Below are 15,294 nucleotides of genomic sequence, written 5' to 3'. Positions count from 1 at the left end.
AATGCGGCTCCCTCACCTCCCTTCATGCAAAATCTTAAGGTCTTACCTCATGTCCAAGGCACCAAAGCCAGCTAAAAAGTCAATAATCGATAACAAAAACTTTAATTTTACTGCTTCTAACTGGCGATTACATCAACTTCGAAGCTTCTTCTGTGTTGTACTGTGGTTCTTTTTGTGTCTCCACGTACCGCAGCACGCGATATAGCTTTGCAGACGTTAAATGTAACCCTTTCAGAGAACAGAGCAGGCAATGTGACGATCTGGCCTTAAGTCGATTCGATACTAAATTACGAAAACGGACGGATATCTCTTGTTTTTACTACATATGAACACCTTTCACATTCTCCCGTGCAACGTGGCTGCTAGACCTCGATTCATGCAAAATCGTAAGATACTAGCTCATGTCCAAGGCACCAAAGCCGGTTAAAAAGTCAATAATCGATAACTAAAACTTGAATTGTACTGCTTCTTAAAGGCTATTACTTCAACTTAGAAGCTTCTTCTGTGTTCTACTATGGTGCTTTTAGTGTCTCCGCATACCGCAGCACGCGACATAACTTTGCAGACGATAAATTTAACCGTTTCTGGGAGAAGAGCGGCCAATCTGACGGTCTGGCTTTAAGTCGATTCGATAACAAATGACGAAGACGGATGGATTTCTTATTTTTTTAATACATATGAACACTTTTCACATTCTCCCGTGCAACGCGGCTGCTAGTCCTCCTTTCATGCAAAATCTTAAGGTCCCGGCTCATGTCCAAGGCACCAAAGAATGGTAAAAATTCAATAATCGATAACTAAAACTTGAATTGTACTGCATCTTACTGGCTATTACATCAACTTAGAAGCCTCTTCTGAGTTCTACTATGGTGCGTTTAGTGTCTCCGCATACCACAGCATGCGACATAGCTTTACACACAACAAATGTAACGGTTTCAGACAGAAGAGCGACCAATGTGGCGGTGTGGAATGAAGTCGAATCGATAGCAAATGACGAAATCGGCCGTATTTCTCAGGTTTTAACTACATATGAACACTTTTCTCATTCTTCCGTGCAACGCGGCACCCTGACCTCCCTTCATACAAAATCTTAAGGTCTTAGCTCATGTTCAAGGCACCAAAGCCAGCTAAAATCAATAATCGATAACTAAAATTTGAATTGTGTTGCTTCTAACTGCCTATTACATCAACTTCGAAGCTTCCTCTGTGTTCTACTGTGGTTCTTTTAGCGTCCACACGTATCGCAACACGCGATATAGCTCACAGTCCATAAAGACAGTCCTGATCGTTCATCATAGTAAAATAGCAGTGTTTTTGATCAATGTCTATGGAGTAAAAGAAAGTGCACACTGAAGTAGTGGATTTCCATGCAGTCTTGAAGAAGTAGTGTTTTCCTTCCAACAGAAAGACAGTGCTGGCTCTTCAGATGCTGACAGGTAATGGGCCACCACATAGCAAACCCACAGCAGAGTCAGCCCAAGTTTTGAAGAATATTGGTAGGTAGGTCGTCACAGAATAGGCCCATTGTAGTCCTGGTAGAGATTACGGTATTGGTGGGCCACCAGAGGTGCAGACCCATTGCAGTCCTTGTAGAAATAATGGTATTGGTGAGTCATCAAAGGTGTAGACCCACTGTAGTCCTTGTAGAGATGGCCAGCAGCTATCTGTTTGACTGTGCAGGCGCACAATCACCATTGAAGAGTCTTGCGGATAATATAACAAGTCCATAACCACCACTTGTGCACTCAGAAAAATTGTTTTTGAATTGTCCTTAGAACCAGCAATGCTGTTATCCATTCCCTTACTGAGTTATTAACACACGTGCAAACACTATCAGTCCCTACTTCTCACATATTGTCCATATACTATGACCAACAGAAACGTGTGACGTGAAATGTAATTTACAAGTTACTTAATTTGATGAACTGGTGTCAATTACAATTTTATAACATAAGAATGCAATAACAAAGGTACAAAATACATCTTTAAAGAACATAACAATACAGATAACATTTGCAGTAGTACAGGCTTTACAAAAGAATCGAAATAGCAAATATATCAGTGTTACAAAAATTACAACAAAAGTACATACATAAGGTTCAGAATAACTTTTGAAACATCAACTTCACACATGAGCATTAAAACAAAACACTATAAATAATGTCTGAACATATTTACAAAGAAAATGACATAGTATTTGAAAAATTCTACAACATAAATCTTATTAGCTAAACACATAAAGACAGGAAAAAGACAAATACACAAGGGTACATAAACACATAGAGGGATAATACGAAAGGAAAGGACAGGGTTTGTTTTACTGCAGTATTTTGCATAGAGATCTCCCTTAGTTCATCATTTTTCCAAAAAGTCCTATCTAAACCTGCTTTCTGTATTCGGTTCACATCCTCTTTCAAAAATAGTTTTTCTCCACTGTACACTACTTTTTTGGCCAAACCAGTTTCTTAAAGCTTCTCAATGCTTTTCTTCCAATTCATCATAGTTAGTTTCTTATATAGTCTACCCCCTCTTAAGCTAACTTAAATCTACTGAGCTCAGATACGAAACTAAGGGACGAGGCAATGCAGCAGCACAAAACAATTAACACAAACAGCAATGATAAAAAAATGGAAATTGGCAAAAAAAGGCAGCAATATTACAACTAATATAAGGCAAACAAGAAAAATAAATCAGTAATAAAATTAGCTTAACCTAGTAATACAAAGTGACATTCAGTAGCACTATGAATGGCAAGCAGCCGCAGCAAATGCTATAACTTATACCTAAACATGACAAAGCTGAAGCAGAAAAAATATTACAGTATAAATGTTTAATACCTATGTCACATCTTAACATTAGAGTGATGCATCACGAAAACATACGCTAGCAGATAAGTTACCAAATCGTAAAAAGATTATTTTTGCAATTCCTGTGAAGGGAAATGTCTATTTGTGTTCTCTTTTCTAAGAAAGTATCATAAAATGATTCTTTACTGGGTCTGTAGACAGAAAATAGTGATATTAGTACATCTATTAAATTTTGTTTTAGCCAATGCTGCAGTGCAGATAGAAACTGGATATTAAAGAAAATGAGCAATCTCTCAGCTATAAAGACAATAGATATAAAATATTTCTCATCATTTCATTTCAGTAAATATCATAAATTAAGAGCTTCACAGTGTAATCATATGTTTTCAGGTTTGGGCGTGGCGTATTTGCGATGCTTTCTACAAAGGAATGAATGTCAATAGCGAGGATAATGGCCTCTTTTTTTTTACCTGTGTCTCTGAAAGTCACACACTAATGGCTTTCTTTTTGTCAGGTGGTTGTCGCGCAGCTGGGTGCCCACGACGCATTACATGCAGTTGGTCACTTAACTGTCTTATCGAAATATTTACGACACCAGTTTCCGCTACAGTGGCAGGCTCATATAAAAAAATTCACAGGTCAAGAATTTGCGTTACACATCTGTAGAAACAAAATACTATTGATATAACAGTGTCCAAAAAATTTTCGTCAGCATTGTAATACGTTCACGCATTTACATACATCTCATAACTCTTAAAGTACGATTCTTGGTTTCCAACAACTTTTTTCACAAACCAGAGTCCCTAACCTCTTCTCATTATTTCTTACCTTATTCGTCGACACTTCTTCAATATTTCATCATAACAGATACATAGCATAATCAAATGACTCATATAGCATCGGCTTATTGATCATAAACATACCGCAAGAGCATAATACACATAGTAATCGTAATAATAACATCATAACACCTCAGTCAACTCTCAAAATCTCCGTAACTTCCTCCAATAATTTCAAAACCTAAAAAAAAAATTCTCTGCTCATGTCAAAAGTGTCATCTGCCTCAAACGTACTTTAAAAATCGTGATCCCATACCAAATATGTCATTCAAAGCTCTCATAGTATCACAATGGTTCCGAAAAAATATGAACAGTTCACAAAGTACAGACAAAATACAACTTCGTAAGTGTGAAGTTATCCAATGGTGTAATTACGTAAACATCTGTCGCTGATGTAGTAAAGTAAATGTTTGTCTCTCTCAGTTAAATGATCAGATAGCTGTGTAATTTATGTGTTAGAGAAATATGGTACCGATGTGTAAAGTTGTATAAGCAAATACCATATTAGCTAGGGCTCCTTGTGCTTGCCAAACACATGGTACACAAAGCATGCGTGTACCCCCCTGAGGATAATGTAATTATATCCTCAAGTGTTACAGATTACAGCAATGGAATGAAATGTATTACGGAAAACTTTCTTTGTAATTAAAATATGTTGAAAAATAAATAGTTTAATGCGTGTCCTGTAGCGCTAAATGTGCGTCTTGCTGTAAGACAATCTCTGTGGAAGTGTCGTAGTTGTTGTCCTCCGAAGGCTAAGTTCTGCAGAAGTCAATGTACTTACCTCATGATAAACGAAATTGAAATGCTATGCGTATAGATATCATAGTTATTACACTTATTGCCGTGATGAAGTAAGTACTGTACTGTACGTATTGTTGTGCTACAGAAAAGGCTGTCTCATTGTAGCTATACCACAAACGTTACTACTAAAACATGTTTTACTTTCCAGAAAAATTCAGAAAAACTGTGTAGATATAAAACAGATAAACTGCAAAAGCAACGTTGTAAATTGTCACTCATCAGTAGCGTCGTGATAAAATCGTGTAGCTGTCACATAAACTAACCACTGTATCATCTGGTATCTCACAGAAAGTACTTTAAATCCAGAATGTATTTTCAAGTAAACCAAAATGTTGCATTAAAATCCCATTAGCAATACTGGTAAATGTTCTAAGTATGTGAACCTTATGGTCGTTACGTAATCGTGCAACTAACAAGCAAGAATGTACACGCACAATAACACTGTGACGTCTGTTCACTATAACAATGCATTCGTAATTTCTGTTTAAATATGTTCCGTAGGTTCTAAACTGGATAGTAAACTTCAAACATTGTTGCATGTTAACAGTTTCTCAGTGTGACAAAGCATACTAGAAATGTGAAGTGAAATGTTTTATGGCAAAGACAAAGTTAAAAAGCAGATTATCTTTCAATAAACGGTTTTACATGTGAAATGTGGTGTAAACCTTTACTCTTCCTAGTACGCAGAGTTTCAACTTCAACGCAATTATCATGTGGTATACGTCGGATTCTGTAAGGTCCATTGTAAACTAGAAAGAATTTGTGACTCAAGTGTTTCTTCTTATGTGACAATGGATGAGCTTTAATGAGAACTTTCTGACCAATATATAATTTCTTTGCATTTGCTTTACCGTGTAATTTTTTCCTTTTGTCTGCAGCAGAATTTATATTTTTAATAGCCAAATCAATTATGTCTTTGTGTCGAAGTTTACGTGTATTCGGAAAAGGTACAAGTTCTCTGATTCTGTTTGATGGTTCTTTATTCTTCAGTACAAGAACAGGTGGTAAAGCAGTGGAGTCATGAGGCATTTCATTCAGCACGTTTTGAAATAAGTGTAAATATCTGTCCCAATGCTGATGCTTTCTGTGACAATAAAGTCTGCAAAGCTTATTGATTTCTTTCATAATCCGTTCAGACGGGTTACAATGTGGTGAGTACAATGAAATAAAAACAGATTTGATTTTATGGTTACGAAGCATGCGTGACCAAACAGCAGATCTGAATTGCGGTCCGTTATCTGAAATTACTTTACTAACGTGTCCAACTTCACGTAAGAAATTTCTAACAAAGGCGTTGGATACAGACCGTCCAGTGGCTTTACGTAACGGAGTGAAAGAAACGAATTTTGAAGTAAGTTCAACAGCGTCTAGAACGTACGAAAATCCATTAGATGTTCTGACAAGCGGTCCCAAGAGATCAACAGCAGCAAATTCTTTTAATTTAGAAGGAATGATAGGAAACAATGGAGCACGATGAGTGACAGTAGATGGTTTCGCCTTTTGACAAAGTTTACAAATAGACAAGACTCTTCGAATTCTCTTTTCCATATTGTTAAAATAACAAGTCGTTCGAAGAATATGATAACATTTTCGTGGACCAAAATGTGCATAGCTGAAATGAATGTACCAAATGAGCTTATTAACAAAATCGTCTGGAATGCAAAGTACCCATAGCTTGTCATCAACAGTGCATCGTTTGAACAGTATGTTGTTTCTAACCAGATAATAAAGCCGAATCTGTGTGTGTGTCTTTTCATGCCATTTACTTTTGATGTCTTTCCAAATCGGATCTTTGTCTTGTTCATGAGCAATGTCCTTTAAAGATGTGGTGATGAAGTTTTCAAAGGCGACTTTCTGGATGTAAAGAATACTGAAATTTCTCTCGAGGTTGCTTTCTGTGTTACTTTTCTCAAGCCCAGCCGGTGCGCGTGACAGTGCGTCCGCAACAATGTTCTCCTTGCCGGGAATGTAAACTATTGTGAAGTGGAATTCTTGCAGAAACAATGCCCAACGTTTTAACCTGTCATGATTTAATTTTGAAGACATAAGAAATTGTAATGCACGGTGGTCACTGTATACTTTTACGTGCTTACCATAAAGAAAGAAACGGAATTTGTTAAATGCCCAAACGATAGCTAAAGCTTCTAATTCAGTAACGGAATAATTTCTTTCAGATTTTGTTAGCACTCAGCTAGCAAAAGCAATGGTTTTCTGAACAGTAATGTCATTTTCTGTGTCTTCTTGAAATAAATGGGCACCAAGACCGACTTTAGAAGAATCCGTGCTTAGGCAAAAGTCTTGTGAAAGATCTGGATGAGCTAGTATTGGCGCGTTAAGGAGCGATTCTTTCAAAGAATTGAATTCCAACTGTGCTTGTTCGTCCCAGTTCCAAATAGTATTTTTTCCAGTGAGAGAACAAAGTTTTGGTGTAACTAGAATTTGCATATTCAGAAAACGACGGTAAAAATTTACGAGACCTAGAAAACTGCGGACTTGTTTTTTTGTGGATGGAATTGGAATGGCTCTGATTGCTTCTAACTTTTCAGGAACCGGCTGGATGCCTTCAGAAGAAATAATATGTCCCAAAAACTTCACTTTTGTCCTACCGAATTCAGACTTTTCCAAGTTAACTGTAATTCCAGATTCTGCAAAAATATGTAACACGCTGTTGAGGATGCGATTATGTTGTTCCCATGAGGCTTCTGCTATCAGAATATCGTCCACATATAAGGTGATGTGACGTTTTAAGAGCTCAGGTAATATGGAATTTAGCCCGCGAATGAATGCTGCCGAGGAAATGTTCAAACCAAAAGGAAGTTTCCGAAACTGATAACAAACGCCAAAACAAAGAAAAGCTGTATATTTTCTACATTCTGGATGAAGTTCGATCTGATAAAAGCTGGATCTGAGATCAATGGAAGACAACACTTTTACACCATTAAAATTTTGAAGAAGTTCTTCCAACGTTTGCGGCCTGTCTGTTTCAGGAATAATGATAGTATTGATTTGTCTCGAATCTAAGACAAGCCTGATCGATCCATTTTTCTTCTCAACAACATGTAATGGATTGTTGTATGAGCTTACTGCAGGCTCAATAATGCCGTCGTCAAGCATGGATTGTATTTCTGTTCTAACACGGTCCCTATAATGTGCTGGAATTACGTATGGTCTAACACAAAATTTAGTATGCTCATGAACACGAAATTGGTATTGAAATCCCTTGATTGTTCCTGTTTTGTGAGTAAAAACTGTGGAATGTGCTTGTAAAATCTCAGAAAGGTCCTGCCTATCAGTGTAATTACAATTCTCAATTGTTTGAATTTTATTCTGAATTAACTCATTAGTTTCAATTGTGCCGTCGATATCATCCCTGTCAGTACTTGCAGAGCGACTGTTAGTGTCTAGTTCCGTAGAAAATTCCGAACTGTTGTCTAACAGAAGGAAAATCCGATTAATTTCCTCGTCATGGTTTGAGAGCCAATCTTCAAATTTCAAAGCTATTGACTTACCTTCTTTCTCTAAACTTATTTCAGCATCGTGAAAGTTTAAGATTGCTTTGTATTCATTCAAAAAGTCTACTCCCAGTATAATTTCCGTCGACAACAATGGAACAATAAGAAAGTTCATAGAGAAGCTGTGGCTCTGACAAAAGAATTCTAAGTTGGTTTGTTGGTGTACATCTACACTTTTTCCAATGACTGCACTTTGTAATTTAATCTTGCGTAACGGAAGTGTGGGGCAATCGTTCGATTTATTGCATTTGCTAAAAGCTGTTTCACTAATTACTGAAATGGGACTGCCTGAGTCAAGTACTGCCGTAAATTTTACGTCATTTACAGTAATGTGAATCACAGGATATGCAATGTTGTTGTGTTTTACGTCGTGTTCCTGGAGTAATATGTCCCTAATTTCTTCCATTTTAACGTAATTACTAGCTACGGCAGCTGCGTCGTCAGTTTGATAACTACGTTTTGAGGCTGCCAGCGGTATGAGTCATTGCCTACTGTGTCTTTGTTGGCGCGCGTCGTTATTGGGATTTGGAGACCTAACTTCTACAAATTCACCTTGTCGAGAGGGCCCTGCTCTGTTTGATTCCCGCCAGTTCTGCTGCAATTCAGGTCTGTCGTTACGATCATATCGTCTGTCGTCATGTCGGTAGATTCCATAGTTTCTTTCTTGTCGGTCACGTGGTGGAGAATTTCTCTCTGAATCGTAACTGCGCGCTGGACCGTTGCGTCTAAAGTTATTCTGTCTCCCTTGATAGTAATTATTTTGGTTCCCATATTGTCTGTTTCTCTGATTGTCTCTGTGATAGTCATTACCGCGGAGAGGTGACCTTTCCCTGTAATTATTACTACTCTGCCAACGGTTGTCATACGGGTGGTGTCTGTTTTGGTCACGATTTGTATTGTGAGAATAGCCTTGTCGTGTCCAGTTATTATTTCTTTCATCGCGGAATTGCGACGGATGTGACCTGTAATTGTTGTGTTCCTGTTTTCGCGTTCCGCGATTGTCAGTGTCAATTTCTAATTCTTGTAAGAGTCCCTGAAAAGCTTCAATGTCGTCTTTGCAACGGCCTGCCAAAATAATATGCCGTAAATGTTCAGGCAATTTGATTAAGCAAATGCGGATGAGTTCTGACAGGCTGTATGGGTTTGACAGGTACTGATTCTTGTGCAACATGTCTTCAAAATATTTCACAAGACTGGAAAATTCAGATTGTTCGAAATGTTTCATCATCATGATGCCATGTTTTACTCGGTCTTGTGTGGCTTGCGGCCAATATGCTGAGAGGAAGGCATGGTAAAATTCTCCTTCACTGTGGCAATCGTGAATGACCGATCGCATTCTTACAGCTGGTTCATTCTCTAAGCAGCCATACATAAATTCTAATCTGTGCTCTAGTGACCAGTTGGGAGGAAAACAATGAGAGAATTGATGGAGCCACGCTTGTGGATGAATGTCGTTGCCAGAATTCTTAAATGTTTTGAATTTACGTGCAGTAATGAACAGCTTATAGTCAAAATCATCGTCTCGGCGGGTAGCATATCGGTCATTGTTACGTCGTGTCGGCGGTTCCATCTCAGAATTCGGTGTACCTTGCCAATTTCTTTCATAATTTCCGAAGTGCCCTGTGATATTATTTTGTGGCTGTTCCGTATTTCTATGTCGCTCTTTCCGTGTTGGAGCGCGAGTGTCCTCTGAAATACGTAATTGTTGTATTACCTGTGTCAGCTGATCCTGTACTTCCCGGATTTCTCTTTGGTGTTGCGTACTAATTTGATTCAGACTTTGTTTGAATTTCCTAATTTGTTCGCACTCTTCTGTGTCATTAAAGACTACCGGTTTTGTGTCATTCAAATTATCATCTACCTTCGTAGATAAATTAGTGAACTGATCCGAAAGTTCGGCTACTTTCTCCGATAGTGAACACATTTCCTCAGTGTGATTTTCTGAACCAAATTTCAGAATGTCCATTTGTGTTGAAATCGAATCTACTGTGTCCTTTAAGTTTTCCTGAGTTCTTGCAAGTTGCATAACCGAATCGGTGGATGCAACTGAGTCCATTTTAGCTTGCAAGGTGTCGTGATTTTAACGAACAACAGTTTGCAATTCTTTTATGGCTGCTTCGTGATTCTGTAATGAGTTTTCATGCCGCGAAAAAATAGGTTGAAAATGCTCACAAATTTGTGTTTTTACGTCATTACAGATTTTTTGACATTTCGATTCAATGTTATGTAACTCAGTAGTTAAATCTTCACGTGTTTGTTCAAGTGTGGTGTCTAACTTCCGAAGATTATGTTCCATTGTGTCCAACTGTTGCTGTGTTTGTCTCTGATTTTGTTCCATTGTGTCTAACTTTTGAAGATTTTGTTCCATTGTGTCTAACTTTTGAAGATTATGTTCCATTGTGTCTAACTTTTGAAGATTTTGTTCCATTGTGTCTAACTGTTGCTGTGTTTGTCTCTTGTTTTGTTTCATTTGTTGCATTAATTGCAATAATAATGTATTAGTGTCTGGAATTTGATCATCTATGCATTTCATCAGTGCATTTGCACCGGCAACATTCACACTTTGACAAGCAGAAAATGTGTCTCGGCTTATTTGAGAAAACGGTGAGGACGCAAACCTGAATGTACAGTATTTGCAAGATTGTGTCCTGTCATATCGGATTCCTGACGCGAGCTGTTGCCGACCAATCGATCGATAATGCTTCCCTGTTCACTAACTGTTTCACTTCCTACACCATTATTTGCAGCCCGCTCCATTTTCCTATGCACTATTACCAAATTACTACTTTGAACATTTGTGAATTCATTACATGGTGGCGCTAACACATTGCTTCCGTCTTCACTGTCATTTCCCAGTTTACTTTGTAGCCTAGTATTACGTTTTTCACACGCCATTATTGTCACAATATTTCACACGATAAAACAGAAAAGCACAATTTGAAGAGCAAAAATAACAGAACACATTAACATAGCACTGAAAATAATATCTAGTTAATTGCAAGCGCAGCTGCGAAATACTTGGTGCAACTCTACATGCATGCCACAACTGTTGTACTGTACAACAATGAAAGACTACAACTACAAAGGAAATTCACTCTAAGATTAGGCGCTAGCAATAAACAAAAGCTACACTAATTACACAAACTACAAGGAAAAAATCAGAAGATTCCAGTGAGGTATCCTCGGCTAAGGGTCGACATATGAAACGTCCCCTTAGAAAAATTATACAAGACTGTGCTTAAATTGACACACAATAGTTTTTAGCGCAACGCAATCTGACTTTCAATAATCCCTACAAAAGAATGGCCCTGACTAACGTTAACCTATATGTTTCACAAATCACTTACCTCACAAAAATCTTCGTTACTCGAACTACTGCAATACAGCGAGCGCCACTACTGCCAGCTAACTAAAATAATCAAACTGCGGAAGGCACTAACTACTGATAGGTACAGTTAGCAAATGAAAGATTTTGATAGAGAACAAACAATGTATGTACTTTAATAGTCATAATATATATATCAGTTCATGACACCAATTCTTACAAATTTCAAAACTCCGCCATCTCTCTCCCCACGTCCACCACTGCTGGCGGCTCACCTCCAACTGCGCAACGCTACGCGCTGTTAGCATCCAGCTGCCGCTGCCCAACACTACAATGGCAGACAACAATGCAAACTAAACACAGACTGCACACGGCACAGCCAGTGATTTTTTCATACCGAGCGCTATGTGGCGTTACCAATAAGAAGACCTAAACAGCCTACTTACAAGCTCATGTCCAAGGCACCAAAGATGGGTAAAAAATTAATAATCGATAACTAAAACTTGAATTGTACTACTTCTTACTGGCTATTACATCAACTTAGAAGCTTCATCTGTGGTATACTATGGTGCTTTTAGTGTCTCCGCATACCGCAGCACGCGACATACCTTTGCAGACGATAAATGTAACCGTTTCAGAGAGAAAAGCGGCCAATGTGACGATTTGGCCTTAAGTCGATTCGCTAACAAATGACGAAAACGGACGGATTTCTCAGGTTTTTACAACATATGAACACTTTTTACATTCTTCCGTGCATCGCGGCTGCTAGTGGTCCTTCCATGCAAAATCTTAAGGTCCTAGCACATCTACAAGACACCAAAGAAGGGTAAAAAGTGAATAATCGATAACTAGTACTTGAATTGTACTGCTTCTTACTGGCTATTACATCAACTGAGAAGCTTCTTCTGTGTTCTGCAATGGTGCTTTAAGTGTCCCCGCATACCGCATCACGCTACATAGCTTTGCAGACGATAAATGTAACCGTTTCAGACAGAAGAGCGGCCAATGTGACGATCTGGCTTTAAGTCGTAACGATAACAAATGACGAAAACGGACGGATTTCTCTGGTTCTTACTACATATAAACTCTTTTCACATTCTCCCGTGCAACGCGGCTGCTTGTCCTCGTTTCATCCAAAATCGTAAGGTCCTAGCTCATGCCCAAGGCAACAAAGAAGGGTAAAAGGTGAATAATCGATAAGTAAAACTTGAATTGTACTGCTTCTTACTGTTTAATACACCAACTTAGAAGATTCTTCTGTGTTCTACTATGTTGCTTTTAGTGTCTCCGCATACCGCAGCACGCGACATAGCTTTGCAGACGATAAATGTAACCGTTTCAGAGAGAAGAGCGGCCAATGTGACGATCTGGCTATAAGTCGATTCGATAGCAAATGACAAAAACGGATGGATTTCTCAAGTTTTTACCACATATGAACACTTTTCACATTCTCCCATGCAACACTGCTGCTAGTCCTCCTTTCATGCAAAATCTTAAGGTCCTAGCTCTTCTCCTAGGCACAAAGGCCGGCTAAAACGTCAATAATCGATAATTAAAACTTGAATTGTACTGCATCTTACTGGCTATTAAATCAACGTAGAATTTTTCATCTGTAATCTACTATGGTGCTTTTAGTGTCACCGCATACCGCAGCACGCTACATAGATTTGCAGACGACAAATGTAACCGTTTCACATAGAATAGCGGCCAATGTGACGATCTGGCTTTAAGTCGATTCGTTGACAAATGACGAAAACCGGCGGATTTCTCAGGTTTTCACTACATATGAACACTTTTCACATTCTCCCAAGCGACGCGTCTGCTAGTTCTCCTTTCATGCAAAATCTTAAGGTCCTAGCTCATGTCCAAGTCACCAAAGCCGGATAAGAAGTCAATAATCGATAACTAAAACTTGAGTAGTACTGCTTCTTACTGGCTATTACATCAACTTAGAAGTTTTTTCTGTGTTCTACTATTGTGCTTTTAGTGTCTTCGCATACCGCAGAACGCGACATAGCTTTGCAGACGATAAATGTAACCGTCCCAGAGAAAAGAGCGGATAATGTGACGATCTGGCTTTGAGTCGATTCGATAACGAATGACGAAAACGGACATATTTCTCCTGTTTTTACTACATATGAACACAGTTCACATTCTGCCGTGCAACGCGGCTGCTAATCCGCCATTCATGCAAAATCTTAAGGTCCTAGCTCATGTCCAAGGCACCAAAGCCAGTTAAAAAGTCAATAATCGACAACTAAAATTTGAGTTCAACTGCCTCTTACTGGCTATTACATCAACTTAGAAGCTTCTTCTGTGTTCAACTATGGTCTTTTTAGTGTCTCCGCATGCCGCCGCACGCGACATACCTTTGCAGACGATAAATGTAACCGTTTCAGAGAGAATAGTGGCCAATGTGTCGATCTGGCTTTAAGTCGATTCGATAACAAATGACGAAAACGGACGGATTTCTCAGGTTTTTACCACATATGAACACAGTTCACATTCTCCCGTGCAACGCGGCTGCTAGTCCGCCATTCATGCTAAATCTTAAGGTCCTAGCTCATGTCCAAGGAACCAAATAAGGCTAAAAAGTCAATAATCGATAACTAAAACTTGAATTGTACTGCTTCTTGCTGGCTTTTACATCAACTTAGAAGCTTCTTCTGTGTTCTACTATGGTGCTTCTAGTGTCACCGCATACCGCACCACGCGACATAGCTTTGCAGACGATAAATGTATCCGTTTCAGAGAAAATAGCGGCCTTTGTGACGATCGGGCTTTAAGTCGATTCGATAACAAATGAAGAAAACGGACGGATTTCTCAGGTTTTTACTACATATGAACACTTTTCACATTCTCCCGTGCGACGCGGCTGCTAGTACGCCTTTCACGCAAAATCTTAAGGTCCTAGCTCATGTCCAAGGCACCAAGGAAGGCTAAAAAGTCAATAATCGATAACTAAAACTTGAATTGTACTGCTCCTTACTGGCTATTACATCAACTACTATGGTGCTTTTAGTGTCTCCGCATACCGCAGCACGCGACATAGCTTTTCAGAAGATAAATGTAACCGTTCCAGAGAGAAGAGCGTCCAATGTGACGATCTGGCTTTAAGTCTATTCGATAACGAATGGCAAAAATGGGCGGATATCTCATGTTTTTACTACATATGAACATTTTTCACATTCTCCAGTGCGACGCGGCTACTAGTACGCCTTTCACGCAAAATCTTAAGGTCCTAGCTTATGTCCAAGGCACCAAGGAAGGCTAAAAAGTTAATAATCGATAAGTAAATTTTGATGTACTGCTTCTTACTGGCTTTTACATCAACTTAGGAGTTTCTTCTGTGTTCTACTATGGTGCTTTTAGTGTCTCCGCATTTCGCAGCACGCGGCTTAACTTTGCAGGCGATAAATGTAACTGTTTCAGAGAAAATAGCGGCCAATGTGACGATCTGGCTTTAAGTCGATTCGATAACAAATGACGAAAACGGACAGATGTCTCCGGTTTTTACTACATATGAACACTTTTCACTTTCTCGCGTGCAACGCGGCTGCTAGTCCTCCTTTCATGCAAACTCTTAAGGTCCTACCTCATGTCCAAGGCACCAAAGAATGGTAAAAAGTCAATAATCCATAGCTAAAACTTGAATTGTACTGGTTCTTACTAGCTATTACATCAACTTAGAAGTTTCTTCTGTGTTCTACTATGGTGCTTTTAGTGTCACCGCATACCGCAGCACGCGACATAGCTTTGCAGACGATAAATGTAACCGTTTCAGAGAGAAGAGCGGGCAATGAGAATATCTGTCTTTAAGTCGATTCGGTAACAAAGGAGGAAAATATACGGATTTTTGAGGTTTTTACTACATATGAACACTTTTTACATTCTCTCGTGCAACGCGGCTGCTAGTCCTCTTCTCATGCAAAATCTTAAGGTCTTACCTCATGCCCAAGGCACCAAAGAAGGGTAAAAAGTCAATAATCGATAATTAAAACTTGAAT

This window comes from Schistocerca gregaria, unplaced genomic scaffold (genome assembly GCF_023897955.1).
Source record: "Schistocerca gregaria isolate iqSchGreg1 unplaced genomic scaffold, iqSchGreg1.2 ptg000338l, whole genome shotgun sequence".
NCBI lineage: Eukaryota > Metazoa > Arthropoda > Insecta > Orthoptera > Acrididae > Schistocerca > Schistocerca gregaria.
Note: the sequence above shows the minus strand (reverse complement) of the source record.